Source organism: Macaca mulatta, chromosome 1 (genome assembly GCF_049350105.2).
Source record: "Macaca mulatta isolate MMU2019108-1 chromosome 1, T2T-MMU8v2.0, whole genome shotgun sequence".
NCBI lineage: Eukaryota > Metazoa > Chordata > Mammalia > Primates > Cercopithecidae > Macaca > Macaca mulatta.
The window spans coordinates 85,323,241-85,336,623 of record NC_133406.1 but is presented as its reverse complement, the minus strand read 5'-3'; the positions used below and the strand labels follow the sequence as shown (position 1 = coordinate 85,336,623).

The 13,383-nt window shown below is 39.8% G+C and overlaps 1 protein-coding gene and 1 pseudogene across 7 annotated transcripts in view; one reads left to right on the top strand and one right to left on the bottom strand.

The window, feature by feature from the left end:
- Nucleotides 1–13,383, bottom strand: part of ZNF678 (zinc finger protein 678) — a 101,837-nt gene that overhangs the window by 52,119 nt on the left and 36,335 nt on the right. The gene's annotated exons all lie outside the window — the stretch shown is intronic.
- Nucleotides 227–1,194, top strand: LOC697183 (protein FAM133B pseudogene; annotated as a pseudogene).

Genomic DNA, 13,383 nt, shown 5'->3' with positions numbered 1-13,383 from the left:
TCAGTCTTAAAATATTATACGTACACTAAAGTGCCTCCAAACTTTAAAAAAAAAGCATAACTCAAGTCATTCTGAATTTAGATATCTGTTGCTTTCAAAGATAAAATTCAACCTAATTACATACAGTATTTAAAAGAAAATTATAGGGGGAGGTGACAGGAGGACCTGCAGCAGGCCCGCTTTGGCCTTCTCTCCGGCCTGGTTTCCCTCTGCGTGTGACTGCGCGCTCAGCCCAGCACCACCAAGGGAATTAGAATGAGATCAATATTGTTAAAAACAAAAACCTGAAACCAGTTAAATTTAACAAAGGTTATTTGAACAAGAAAATGATTCTAGAACTGGAGGAAGATGTTCTACATCCTGGACTATATGAACCCAATAGCAATGGCGAGATCAAGGGGTCCAATCCAGTCTTCAGGGCCAACAATACCAGATTACTTGAATCAACCAAGGCCTATCTGGGAAGAAGTAAAAGAGCAACTAGAAGAGGAAAAGAAAGGCTCCAAGACTTTGGCTGAATTTGAAGAAAAACATGAATGAGAAATGGAAGAAAGAACTAGAAAAACACAGGGAGAAATTGTTAGGTGGAAGTGAGAGCTCATCAAAAAAAAAGAAAGAAAGAAAGAAAAAAGAAAAGAATAAATCTGGCAGGTATTCATCTTCTTCATCAAGTTCTATTTCTTCTAGCAGTTCTTCTGATTCTGAAGATGAGGATAAGAAACAAGGAAAATAGAGAAAGAAAAAGAACCGTTCATATAAATCTTCTGAAAGCTCCACGTAATAAACTGAATCAGACAGTAAGGATAGTTTAAAAAAGAAAAAGAAGTCAAAAGATGCAACTGAGAAAGAAAAGGACATTAAAGGACTCAGCAAAAAGAGAAAGATAAATTCTTAAGATAAAACTTTATCATCCAAGTCCTTGTCAGAATCACAGTATATTAAGGAGGTACGAGCAAAAAAGAAAAGCAGTGAAAAACAAGAAAAAGCAACAGAAAAAAGAAAAAGAAGCATAAGAAACACAGTAAGAAGAAGAAAAAGAAGGCTGCTAGTTCAAGTCCTGACTCACCATAACATTAAGAAAAATCAGGATTCCCTTATAAAGAAAGTGCAATGTCTGAGGAAATTTCAACTGTGAAAACTACAACATATTTACTAAAATGCACGAATTTTCTTGTTTTTAGAATTATTCCTGGACTATTCAGTAGCCACTCAGATGCCACTGTGTGAAAGGGCCATAAATGTTGCCTGCTGCTTGAACATCTATTTTTTCCTCTTCCAGTGCTTCATAACTCTGGGAGATAATACTCTGCAGTCGGACTACTGGTTAAGATATTTGGTAATAAAATTAATACTTTTAACTAGAAGTGTCTAAGGATAAGCCAACAGAAAGTGAATCTGGATACATCTTTTTTTTTTTTTTTGAGACGGAGTCTCGCTCTGTAGCCCAGGCTGGAGTGCAGTGGCCGGAACTCAGCTCACTGCAAGCTCCGCCTCCCGGGTTTACGCCATTCTCCTGTCTCGGCCTCCTGAGTAGCTGGGACTACAGGCGCCCGCCACCTTGCCTGGCTAGTTTTTTGTATTTTTAGTAGAGACGAGGTTTCACCATGTTAGCCAGGATGGTCTCGATCTCCTGACCTAGTGATCCGCCCGTCTCGGCCTCCCAAAGTGCTGGGATGAATCTGGATACATCTTTAAGATGTAATCAGAAATGACCAGATGACTCTAGTTAAAATTTTTGAAGGAGGGATTACATTAATATTTCAAAATCGTTACTCTGTAGAGAAGTGTATTTTAATTTTTCCCCTCATATACTTTTATTTACCTGGGGAAGGAGCTTTTAGGGTTGCAGGGCTGGTTTGCTATCTCTTTAGCTAGCAGAATAGTGTGCCTTTGATCCTTACACATCCTGCCTGTATTATGGACACGGTAGCCATGCTTCACTGGGAGGTCAGAGCTGGGTACCAGCAGTCTTGCCCTTTACTGAGCTTAGTGTCATCCTTGGATGCTGTCATATGCTGCTTTGAGTGAACCATTTGCAGCATGAGAAAGCCCCAAAAGCTCTGGGATTTACCTCTTCAATAATAAAGAATATTTTTTAGCATTAGAATGTGTTATGTCATTTGAATTAATTTTGATTACACTTCGGCTTGGGAGAGGAATTATTTTAAATAGACACTGGTACTTTTTGAACTTGATAGCTGAAGATTCTAAAATGCATGTTTTATACCAAGTTTTATGTTGGGAACAGGCCCCCAAAATCTGGCCATAAACTGGCCCCAAAACTGGCCAAAAACAAAATCTCTGCAGCACTGTGATATGTTCGTGATGGCTATGACGCCCACACTGGAAGGTTGTGGGTTTATCGGAATGAGGGCAAGGAACACGGGGCCCACCCAGGGCAGAACTGGTTAAAGGTATTCTTAAACCAAAAACAGCATGAGGATCTGTGCCTTAAGGACATGCTCCTGCTGCTAACAAGCCAAACCCATTTATTTCAGCCCATCCCTTTGTTTCCCATAAGGAATACTTCTAGTTAATCTATAATCTATAGAAACAATGCTTATCACTAGCTTGCTGTCAATAAATACGTGGGTAAATCTCTGTTCGAGGCTCTAAGCTCTGAAGGCTGTGAGACCCCTGATTTCCCACTCCACACTTCTATATGACTGTGTGTGTGTCTTTAATTCCTCTAGCATCACGGGGTTAGGGTCTCCCCGACTAAGCTGGTCTCGGCAGTTTTAAGCAGTCAGGAAAATGTTGTGTAACCAGTGATAGTTTTTTTTTTTTTTTTGTATGGATTTTGTTTAGGCTGCAATGTTTAGCTTTTGTTAACTCCTCACTCTTGCTGTCATTGCCATATTTAATGGCCTACTTGCCAAGATATTTAGCATGTAAAAAGCAGGATTTTGATCAAAAAAAAAAAAAAAGCTTCATATTGAAGCTGAGACTTACCATAAACAAGTTGAGTGGCAAGCTTGGTATGCTGTGTCTTATTGCCAGAATCTTAGTCAATGTAATATTTTAAAAGTTTGCTGTCTTTGTATATTAGTAACAAATTATGATAAGTTAAATTTAAGAGTTAACTTATCTAACTTAAGCTCTTCCTGTGTCATATTTTACTAAGATTTTGTGCCTCATATCTACTGCCGAATTGTTTACTAGGAATGTTAAAAGAAACTGATAATTCATTTTCATTTTACATTTTTATATAATCAGGTAACATGAAATATAACTTGATGTACAATTTTGCCTGTTACAAAGGGTGTGCTAATTATAGTGGTATATGCACAGAACATGTTGGCATAACAATGGGCTGAATAAATAGCTATTTTACTTAAAAATAAAAATAAAAAAAGAAAATTATAAAATAAGGAATACCAAACACAACTAAAGTCCAAAATTCAACAGCATATAATAAAGGTTTTTTCCAAAATCTAGTTTTCTCTTGAATTCCTGAAATTAATATTCTTTTGAAAACATCTACTGTATTTAGTCATAATTAACTAAGATATGACTGAGATTAAAGAATGAAATTCTCCTACCACTTCATTGAGAAAATCCTGCCTCATCCTATCCACTCACCAAAGTCTTGAGCTCTCACTGTCAATGAAGCTGAGACATAGACACTCACCCAGCAGAGTCTTGGAAGTGAGTCTGTGCATGTGAGATAAGCTACCTAAAATGTAATTATAAGGAAAGGATGCCATTAGTTCACCTCCTTTCAGGCCTATAAGTGTCATGTCACCTATAGAGGCAGGATAGTCCTAGTCCTAGGAGTGGGCCTAGCTGGGTTGCAACTTGTTCCATATGTGAGTTCATTTTTCTGCCACCTTGTCCTGTGTGGTTTGTATGGTGTCAGTCCTTGACAACAAAACAGATGTCTTTTAGTAGCTCAACCTTCAAAACCGTAAAACACCATGCCAGATTTGTTTGGCAAGGATGTGCTCTCTCATCACTCCTGTTCAACATAGTATTGGAAGTCTGGGCCAGGGCAATCAGGCAAGAGGAAGAAATAAAGGGTATTCAAATAGGAAGAGAGGAAGTCAAATTGTCTTTGCAGATGACATGATCCTATATTGAGAAAACCCCATTGTCTCAGCCCAAAAGCTTCTTAAGCTGATAAGCAACTTCAGCAAAGTCTCAGGATATAAAATCAATATGCAAAAATTGCTAGGATTCCTATACATTAACAACATGCAAGCCAAGAGTCAAATCATGAATGAACTACTATTCACAATCACTACAAAGAGAATAAAACACTTAGGAATACAGCTAACAAGAGAAGTGAGGGACCTCTTCAAGGAGAACTATAAACAACTGCTCAGAGAAATCAGAGAAGACACAAACAAATGGAGAAACATTCCATGCTCATGGATAGGAAGAATCAGTATTGAGAAAATGGCCATACTGCCCAAAGTAATTTATAAAAGAATTCAATGCTATTCCCACTAAATTACCACTGACATTCTTCACGGAATTAGAAAAAACTACTTTAAAATACACATGGAACAAAAAAAAGAGCCCAAACAGCCAATGTAATCCTAAGCAAAAAGAACAAAGCTGGAGGCATCATACTACCCGATTTCAAACTGTACTACAAGGCTACAGTAATCAAAACAGCATGGTACTGGCACAGAAAGAGACACACAGAGCAATGGCACAGAATAGAGAACACAGAAATAAGACTGCACACCTACAGCTAAGAGAGGAGAGCACCTTCATATTGTCTTATGCGCAATTTCTGCCTCCAAAGAAAGTAGTAGTAAAAACTAAAAGGCAGAAATGAAATATCCACAAGCAGATAGCCCGGCGCCACCCTCTGGGCCTGGTAGTTAAAGATCGACCCCTGACCTAACCAGTTATGTTATCTATAGAATCCAGACATTGTATGGAAGAGCATTGTAAAAATCCCTGTCCTGTTCTGTTCTGTTCTGATTACCAGTGTGTGCAGCCCCCAGTTACGTACCCCTGCTTGCTCAAACTTGGTAAGACTAGTCTTGAGAACTTGCCCACTCCATTTGAGTGGAAGTGTGGCCTGATCACCCACAGCATGCCTTTATTGGCACTTTGGTTTGGTTTTGGTTTTGGTTTTGACTTGGTTTGAATTGCCTGACAGGACCAGTTTTAGGAACTTGCCTACTCCATTTGAGTGGAAGTGGCCTGATCACCCACAGTGTGCCTGTACCGGCACTTTGGCTTTTGTTTTTGACTTGACTTGGATTGCTTGATAGTTTGGTTTTGGTTTGGACCTGGCTTACATTTCTTGATATTCTGATTTTGGTTTTGATTCTGGTTTGGCATAAACTGTAAAAGTGTGTGTGTGCCCTTTTTACCCGTTCTTTGTTTTGTGGTGTGTGTGTGGTGTGAGCGTGGTGTTTTGTCTCAAAGAAGCATGGGTCAGGCACAAATAAGTCAACTCTACTAGGAACTACGTTGAAAAACTTCAAAAGAGGGTTTAAAGGAGACTATGGAGTACTATGACACCAGGAAAATGTAAAACTGTGTGTAAAACTGTGTGTAACGGGCCAGCATTAGAGGTGGATTGGCCATCAGAAGGAAGCCTGGACAGGTCCCTTGTTTCAAAGGTATGGCACAAGGTAACCTGTAAAGCCAGGGCACCCAGACCAGTTCCCATACATGGATGCTTGGTTACAGCTGGTTTTAGATCTCTCCACACTGGTTGAGAGAACTGCAGCATAAGCAAGGCAGAGAGAGAGAGAGAGACAGAGAAGAGAGAGAGGAAGAGACAGAGGCAAAAGGAAAGTCAAAGAGAGAGAAACAAAGTCAAAGAGAGAAAGAGAGAGATATATATACAAGTAAAGAAAAAAAAAACAACAACAGTGTACCCTATTCCTTTTTAAAAGCCAAGGTAAATTTCCATAACCCTATAACACTCCAATACCACTTCATTGTCAGTGTAAACAAGGGCATATCCCAAAAGCACTGAGGCCTTCCTATCAAAAATCCTTAACCCAGTAACCTGTGGATGGCCCAAAAGCATTCAATCTGTAGCGGCAACTGATTCGCTAACAGAAAAAGGTAAAAAATAACTTTTAGAGGCAACCTCATTGTGAGCACACCTCACCAGTTCAGAAATACCCTAAGGAAAAAAAGGGGCGGGGCAGAATTTATGTAAAAAGAGTATTATAGCCAGGCGCGGTGGCTCACGCCTGTAATCACAGCACTTTGGGAGGCCAAGGCGGGCAGATCACAAGATCAGGAGATTGAGACCACGGTGAAACCCAGTCTCTACTAAAAATACAAAAATTAGCTGGGCACGGTGGCGGGCGCCTGTAGTCCCAGCTACTCAGGAGGCTGAGGCAGGAGAATGGCGTGAACCCGGGAGGCGGAGCTTGCAGTGAGCCGAGATCGCGCCACTGCACTCCAGCCTGGGCCACAGAGCAAGACTCCGTCTCAAAAAAAAAAAAAAAAAAAAAAGAGTATTATATGGTAAACTCTTGTCCTGAAATAAATTAACTGATTGTTTAAAGAAAGAAATATTTGTAATAAGTCAGAAAGTTGAGGCATGTCGAAGAATTGTCTGTAAAAGTTGTGAAAGAGAAAAATGTTGTAAAAAAAACAGTTTATGTGCAAGGTGTATAAGGAAAGTAAAATATACCTTTGGTAAAAGAATTATAACAAGGAATAACTATAAATTTTTACCTACATTAAAAGGTTAAAAATATGTATATTTTGTTTTAAAGGTTTAATCAAGTTTTAAAATGTTAATTGGAAAGAAAATTCTGTGTGTAAACATTGGCTAAAGTGGTAACAACCAGTTTTTCTGTAAACTGAACATTAAAATAAAAGCATAGCAGGTTTTTCTTAAAGCACCAACCTGCTCTTTAGCAAAAATTATAAAAGGTTAAAAAGAGTCTATAAAATCTTACCTTATGGTCGGTCAAACATTAAAAATTGGATAAATATGTCTATAAGGTTTATTAAAATTAGGTTTAACAATAATACACTAATATAAAGGTAAAATTTAGCTTATCTGGTACAAAAATCATACAAAAAGCATTGTTAAATGTAGAATGGTATTTGGCTTTCTTTGGTTTAAAAACTAATAAAAATAGGTGCTAAAGGAAATTTCTCAGTAAAAAGGCACTAAGGACTATAAAGTCCACAGCCAACGTCCCCACATTTAAAACAAAAGGTCTATTTCTTAAAAATTATATACTTGGTTTATCTTCCACTTTCCTTTCCCTCAAACACTAAAAGTCTTTTAGCACATGTATCACCCCTAGAATTTCCGGTAAACTAGCACCAGCCGGAAGATCACATTATCATCAAAGCGTGGAAAGAAGAAAAACTCAAGCCAGCCTGGGAAGGACCCTACCTTTTGCTGCTAACCACCAAGACTGCTGTTCATACAGCAAAAAAAAAAAAAAAAAAAAAGGAAAGGGATGGACTAATCACACCCAAGTCAAGAAGACACCACCCCCTCCAGAGTCATGGACCATAGTCCCAGGGGAAAACCCTACCAAACTAAAGCGAAGACAACTTTAACTCTTTTCATCTATTCTATTACTCTTTCTTCTTTCCTCGTTCTATTGCTGACCATCCAGTTATTAGCATAACCAAGCCAATTTCACCTCAAACTATTGCATTTAATGCTTGCTTTGTTATATCCTGTGGAGACTTGCCAAGTCAAAGACAGCCTTCTACTTCAGAAAAGTACTTCTGTCCCTCCTGACTCTCCTCAGCCTGGGCATTAGTAAACTAGGACCATTTAATCCGAGGAGATTTCGATAAAGACCCTAGTGCCAACCAGAAGTCTTGCCCCCAGTGTAGAGTTTTCATGCCATAGTTGGTCCAACATTCTGTGGACCACTAAAGAGCAAGGATGGACTGCCCCAACCAGTTTTTGTAATTTCCTAAAATCATACATTCATTTTACTAGAGGATCATAGAAGTTAAACACTTAAACTTTAGCAATAAAGACAGGATATCAAGGTGCAAATGCCTGGTTAAAATGGATCAAATATTCCACCTGCAAATTAAACAAAAGCAATTGCTATGCTTGTGCACATGGCAGGCCAGAGGCCCAAACTGCCCCCTCCCACCAAGGTGGTTCTCTGGTCGACCAGGCATAGGCTGCATTGTAGCTCTTCCAGGATTCTACAGTCTGGAGTAATAAGTCATGCCAAGCTCTCTCTGCTATATCCCGAAGTCTGGCACTCTGCGGGTCAGCCCCTGAGGGCCATCCAGCTTCTGTCTCCCAACACTAAGTTCACTTTGTGTCTCTCATGACAATGAGAAAACTTAGCATTTCTTGAAGACCTGAAGGGATGTGATGAGCTTAAGAATTTTCAAGAGCTTATCAATCAGTCAGCCCTTGTTCATCCCCGAGCAGATGTGTGGTGGTATTGTGTTGGACCTATACTGGGCACTCTGCCAAATAACTGGAGTGACACTTGTGCTTTTGTCCATTTGGCTATCCCTTTCACCCTGGCATTTCATCAACCAGAAAAAAAAAAAAAAAAAAAGACATCGTAAAGCAAGAGAAGCCCCTTATGGGTCTTTCAACTTTCACATCTATTTAGATGCAATTGGAGCCCCGCAAATAATACTGGATCAATTTAAAGCTTGAAATCAAATAGTTACAGGATTTAAGTCAATATTTTAGTGGGTGACAGTTAATAAAAATGCAGACTATATAAACTACACTTATTACAACCAACAGCAACAAGTTTTTCATGAGTTTAAAGAAAAACTCATGTCAGCCCCAGCCCTGGGTCTACCTGACCTGACAAAACCCTTTACACCCAAGTGTCAGAAAAAGAAAAATGGCAGTTGAAGTTTTAACCCAGACTGTAGGGCCCTGGCCAAGGCCAGTGGCCTATCTCTCAAAACAACTAGATGGGGTTTCCAAAGGCTGGTCCCCATATCTAAGGGCCATAGCAGCAACAGCCCTGTTAGCACAAGAAACAGATAAGCTAACTCTTGGGCAAAACCTAAACATAAAATCCCCTCATGCTGTGGTGACTTTAATAAATACCAAAGGACATCATTAGCTAACAAATGCTAGACTAACTAGATACCAAACCTTGATCTGTGAAAATCCCTGCATAATCACTGAAGTTTAAAACACCCTAAACCCCACCACCTTGCTCCTGGTATCAGAGAGCCCAGTTGAACATAACTATGTAGAGGTATTGGACTCAGTTTATTCTAGTGGGCCCAACCTCTGAGACCATCCTTAAACATCAGTAGACTGGGAGCCATACATGGATGGGAGCAGCTTCGCCAATCCCTGCAAAGTGACTCTGAAGAAGACGACAAGCCTTGCTCCAGTCACACCTGGAAGTTGACTGGTTCATGCACGGCCGAAGCATGAGGAAACTCATCGTGGGACTCATTTTCCTTAAAATTTGGACTTGTACAGTAAGGACTTCAACTGACCTTCCTCAGACTGAAGGCTGTTCCCAGTGTATATATCAAGTCACTGAGGTAGGACAAAAGGTTGCTACAGTCCTATTATTTTATGGTTATTATAAGTATACTGGAACTCTAAAAAGAACTTGTTTGTATAATGTTATTCTATACAAGGTATGTAGCCCAGGAAATGACCAACCTGATGTGTGTTACAACCCATCTGAGCCTCCCAAGACCACAGTTTTTAAAATAAGATTAAGAACTGAAGACTGGTAGGGGCTTATAAACAATATGAGAAAAGTGTTAGCCAAAAAAGAAAAAAAAGAGGTGCCCAAACAAGTCACCTTAATATTTGATGCCTTTGCTGTCATTAATAATGATAAGTTAAAAATAGGATGTGGTTCTCTTAATTAGGAAAGAGGTTAAATGGCAGAAAATAAGTACGTTTATCATGAATTAGAACTGTGTGAAAATATAGATAATGGTCTTGTGTCATTTAGGCTACTTAAATTTTAAAACATGAAAAAATCCTGTCCACCTTCAGCAAGGGAAAAGTGGCCCTTCCTGTACCACTGGTCCTGTACCCTTAGAACTCATAATAATCAACCCCCTTAATCCTCGCTAGAAAAAAGGAGAACGTGTAACCCTAAAAATTGATGGAGCTGGACTGGATCTTCAAGTAAATATTGTGGTTTGAGAAAAAGTTTATAAACGGTCTCTCGAGCCAGTATTTCAAACCTTCTATGATAAACTAAATGTGCCAGTACCAGAAATTCCAAGAAAAAACAAGAAATTTGTTTTTGCAATTAGCCAAGCATGTAGCCCAGTCTCTCAATGTCACTTCATGTTATGTATGTGGAGGAACTGTAATAGGAGATCAATGGCCATAGGAAGCCTGAGAGTTAGTACCTACAGACCCAGTTCCTGATGAATTCCTGGCCCAAAAGAATCACCCTGATCACTTCTAGGTCCTAAAAGCCTCAATCATTAGACAATACTGTATAGTAAGAATGGGGAAGGACTTCATCCTTCCTGTAGGAAGACTACATGGTGGAGTTCAAACGACACAGAGAAAAATCCCTTCAGTAAATTTCCAAACTTGCAGACCGTTTAGGACCACCCAGAATCCCACTGGGACTGGATGGCCCCCACAGGGCTATATTGGATATGTGGACATAGAGCCTACACTAAGCTGCCTGACCAGTGGACAGGCAATTGTATTACTGGCACTATTAAACCATCTTTCTTCCTACTGCCCATAAAAACAGGTGAACTCCTGGGCTTCCCTGTCTATGCTTCCCCCAAAAAGCAAAGCAGAGCCATAGATAATTAAAAAGATGATAAACGGCCTCCTGAAAAAATTATATAATACTATGGGGCTGCCACTTGGGCACAAGATGGGTCATGGGGATACCGGACCCCCATTTACATGCTCAACCGAATCATATGGTTGCAAGCTGTCTTGGAGATCATCACTAATAAAACTGGTAAAACCCTGACTGTTCTGGCCTGGCAAGAAACTCAGATGAGAAATGCTATCTATCAAAATAAATTGACTCTCGACTAACTTGCTAGCAGTTGAAAGAGAAGTCTGTAGAAAATTTAACCTTACGAATTGCTGCCTGCACATAGATGATCCAGGGCAAGTAGTCGAAGATATAGTTAAAGACATGATGAAACTGGCACATGTGCCTGTACAAGTGTGGCAAGGATTTAACCCTGAGGCCATGTTTAAAAATGATTTCCAGTGCTAGGAGGATTTAAAACTCTTGTAATTAAAATTATAGTAGTAATAGGAACCTGCTTACTGATCCCTTATTTACTACCTGTACTCAATCAAATAGTAAAATGTTTCATCGCTACTCTAGTTCACCAGAATGCTTCAGCACAAGTGTACTACATAAATCACTATCGATCTGTCATGCAGGAAGACATAGGCAGTCAAAATGAAGGTGAGAACTCCCACTAATAAAATGAGTGAGAGTCTCAAAGTGGGGAAATAAGGGAGGAGACAACCCCTCATATTGTCTTATGCCCAATTTCTGCCTCCAAAGAAAGAAGAAGTAAAAACTAAAAGGCAGAAATGAAATCCACAGGTAGGCAGCCTGGCGCCGCGCTCTGGGCCTGGTAAAGATTGACCCCTGACCTAACTGGTTATGTTATCTATAGATTCCAGACATTGTATGGAAGAGCATCGTAAAAATCCCTGTCCTGTTCTGTTTCGTTCTGATTACCGGTGCATGCAGCCCCCAGTCATGTACCCCCCGCTTGCTCAATCAATCACAATCCTCTCACGCGGACCCCCTTATAGTTGTAAGCCCTTAAAAGGGACAGGAATTGCTCACTTGGGGAGCTCAGCTCTTGAGACAGGAGTCTTGCTGATGCTCCCAGCCGAATAAACCTCTTCCTTCTTTAACTTGGTGTCTGAGGAGTTTTGTCTGTGGCTTGTCCTGCTACACAGCCATTTGATCCTTGACAAACCTAACAAAATCAAGCAATGGGGAAAGGATTCCCTATTTAATAAATGGGGCTAAGATAACTGGCTAGCCATATGCAGAAAGTTGAAACTGGATCCCTTCCTTAGACCACATACAAAAATTAACTCAAGATGGATTAAATACTTAAATGTAAAACCCAGAACTATAAAAACCCTAGAAGAAAATCTAGGTAGTACCATTCAGGACATAGGCACAGGCAAAGTTTTCATGATGAAAATGCTAAAAGCAATTGCAACAAAAGCAAAAATTGGCAAATGGGATCTAATTAAACTAAACAGCTTCTGCAGAGCAAAAGAAATGATCATCAGAGTGAACAGACAACCTACAGAATGGGAGAAAATTTTTGAAATCTATCCATCTGACAAAGGTCTAATATTCAGAGTCTACAAGGAACTTGAACAAATCTACAAGAAAAAAACAGCCCTATTAAAAAGTGGGCAAAGGACGTGAACAGTCACTTCTCAAAAGAAGACATACATGCAGCCAAGAAACATATGAAAAAAAAAAGCTTAGCATCACTGATCATTAGAAAATTGCAAATCAAAACCACAGTGAGATACCATCCCATGCCAATCAGAATGGCCATTAAAAAGTCAAAAAATAGTCTGGGGCAGTGGCTTACGCCTGTAATCCTAGCACTTCGGGAGGCTGAGGCAGGTGGATCACTTGAGGCCAGGAGTTCAAGACCAGCCTTGCCAACACAGTGAAACCCTGTCTCTATTAAAAAATAGAAAAAAATAGCTGGGCATGGTGGTGCATGCCACCATGTAATCCCAGCTACTCAGGAGGTTGAGGCATGAGAATCACTTGAACACAGGATGTGGAGGTTGCATTGAGCTGACATCGTGCTACTATATTCCAGCCTGGGTGACAGAGTGAGACTGTATCCACCCCCTCCGTCAAAAAAAAAAAGGAAAAAAACAACAGATTCTGGTGAGGTTGTGGAGAAAAAGCACTTGTACACTGTTGGTGGGAGTGTAATTAGTTCAACCATTGTGGAAGACAGTGTGGCAACTCCCCAAAGACCCAAGGGCAGAAATACCATTTGACTCAATAATCCCACTACCAGATACACACCCAAAAGAATATAAATCATTCTTTTATAAAGATACATGCAAATGTATGTTCATTGTAGCACTATTTACAATAGCAAAGTCATAGAATCAACTTAAATGCCCATCAGTGATAGACTGGATAAAGAAAATATGGTATATACACACCATGGAATACTATGCAGCCATAAAAAGAAATGAGATCATGTCCTTTGCAGGGACACGGATGGACTTGGAAACCATTATTCTAGCAAACTAATGTAGAAACAGAAAACCAAACACTGCAATTTCTCACTTATAAGGGGGAGCTAACTGATGAGAAAACATGAACATGTTGGGGGAACAACACATACTGGGCACCTGTTGGGGGGTTGGGGGGAGGGAGAACATCAGAAAGAATAGCTAATGGATGCTGGGCTTAATACCTAGGTAACAGGATGATCTGTACAGTAAAC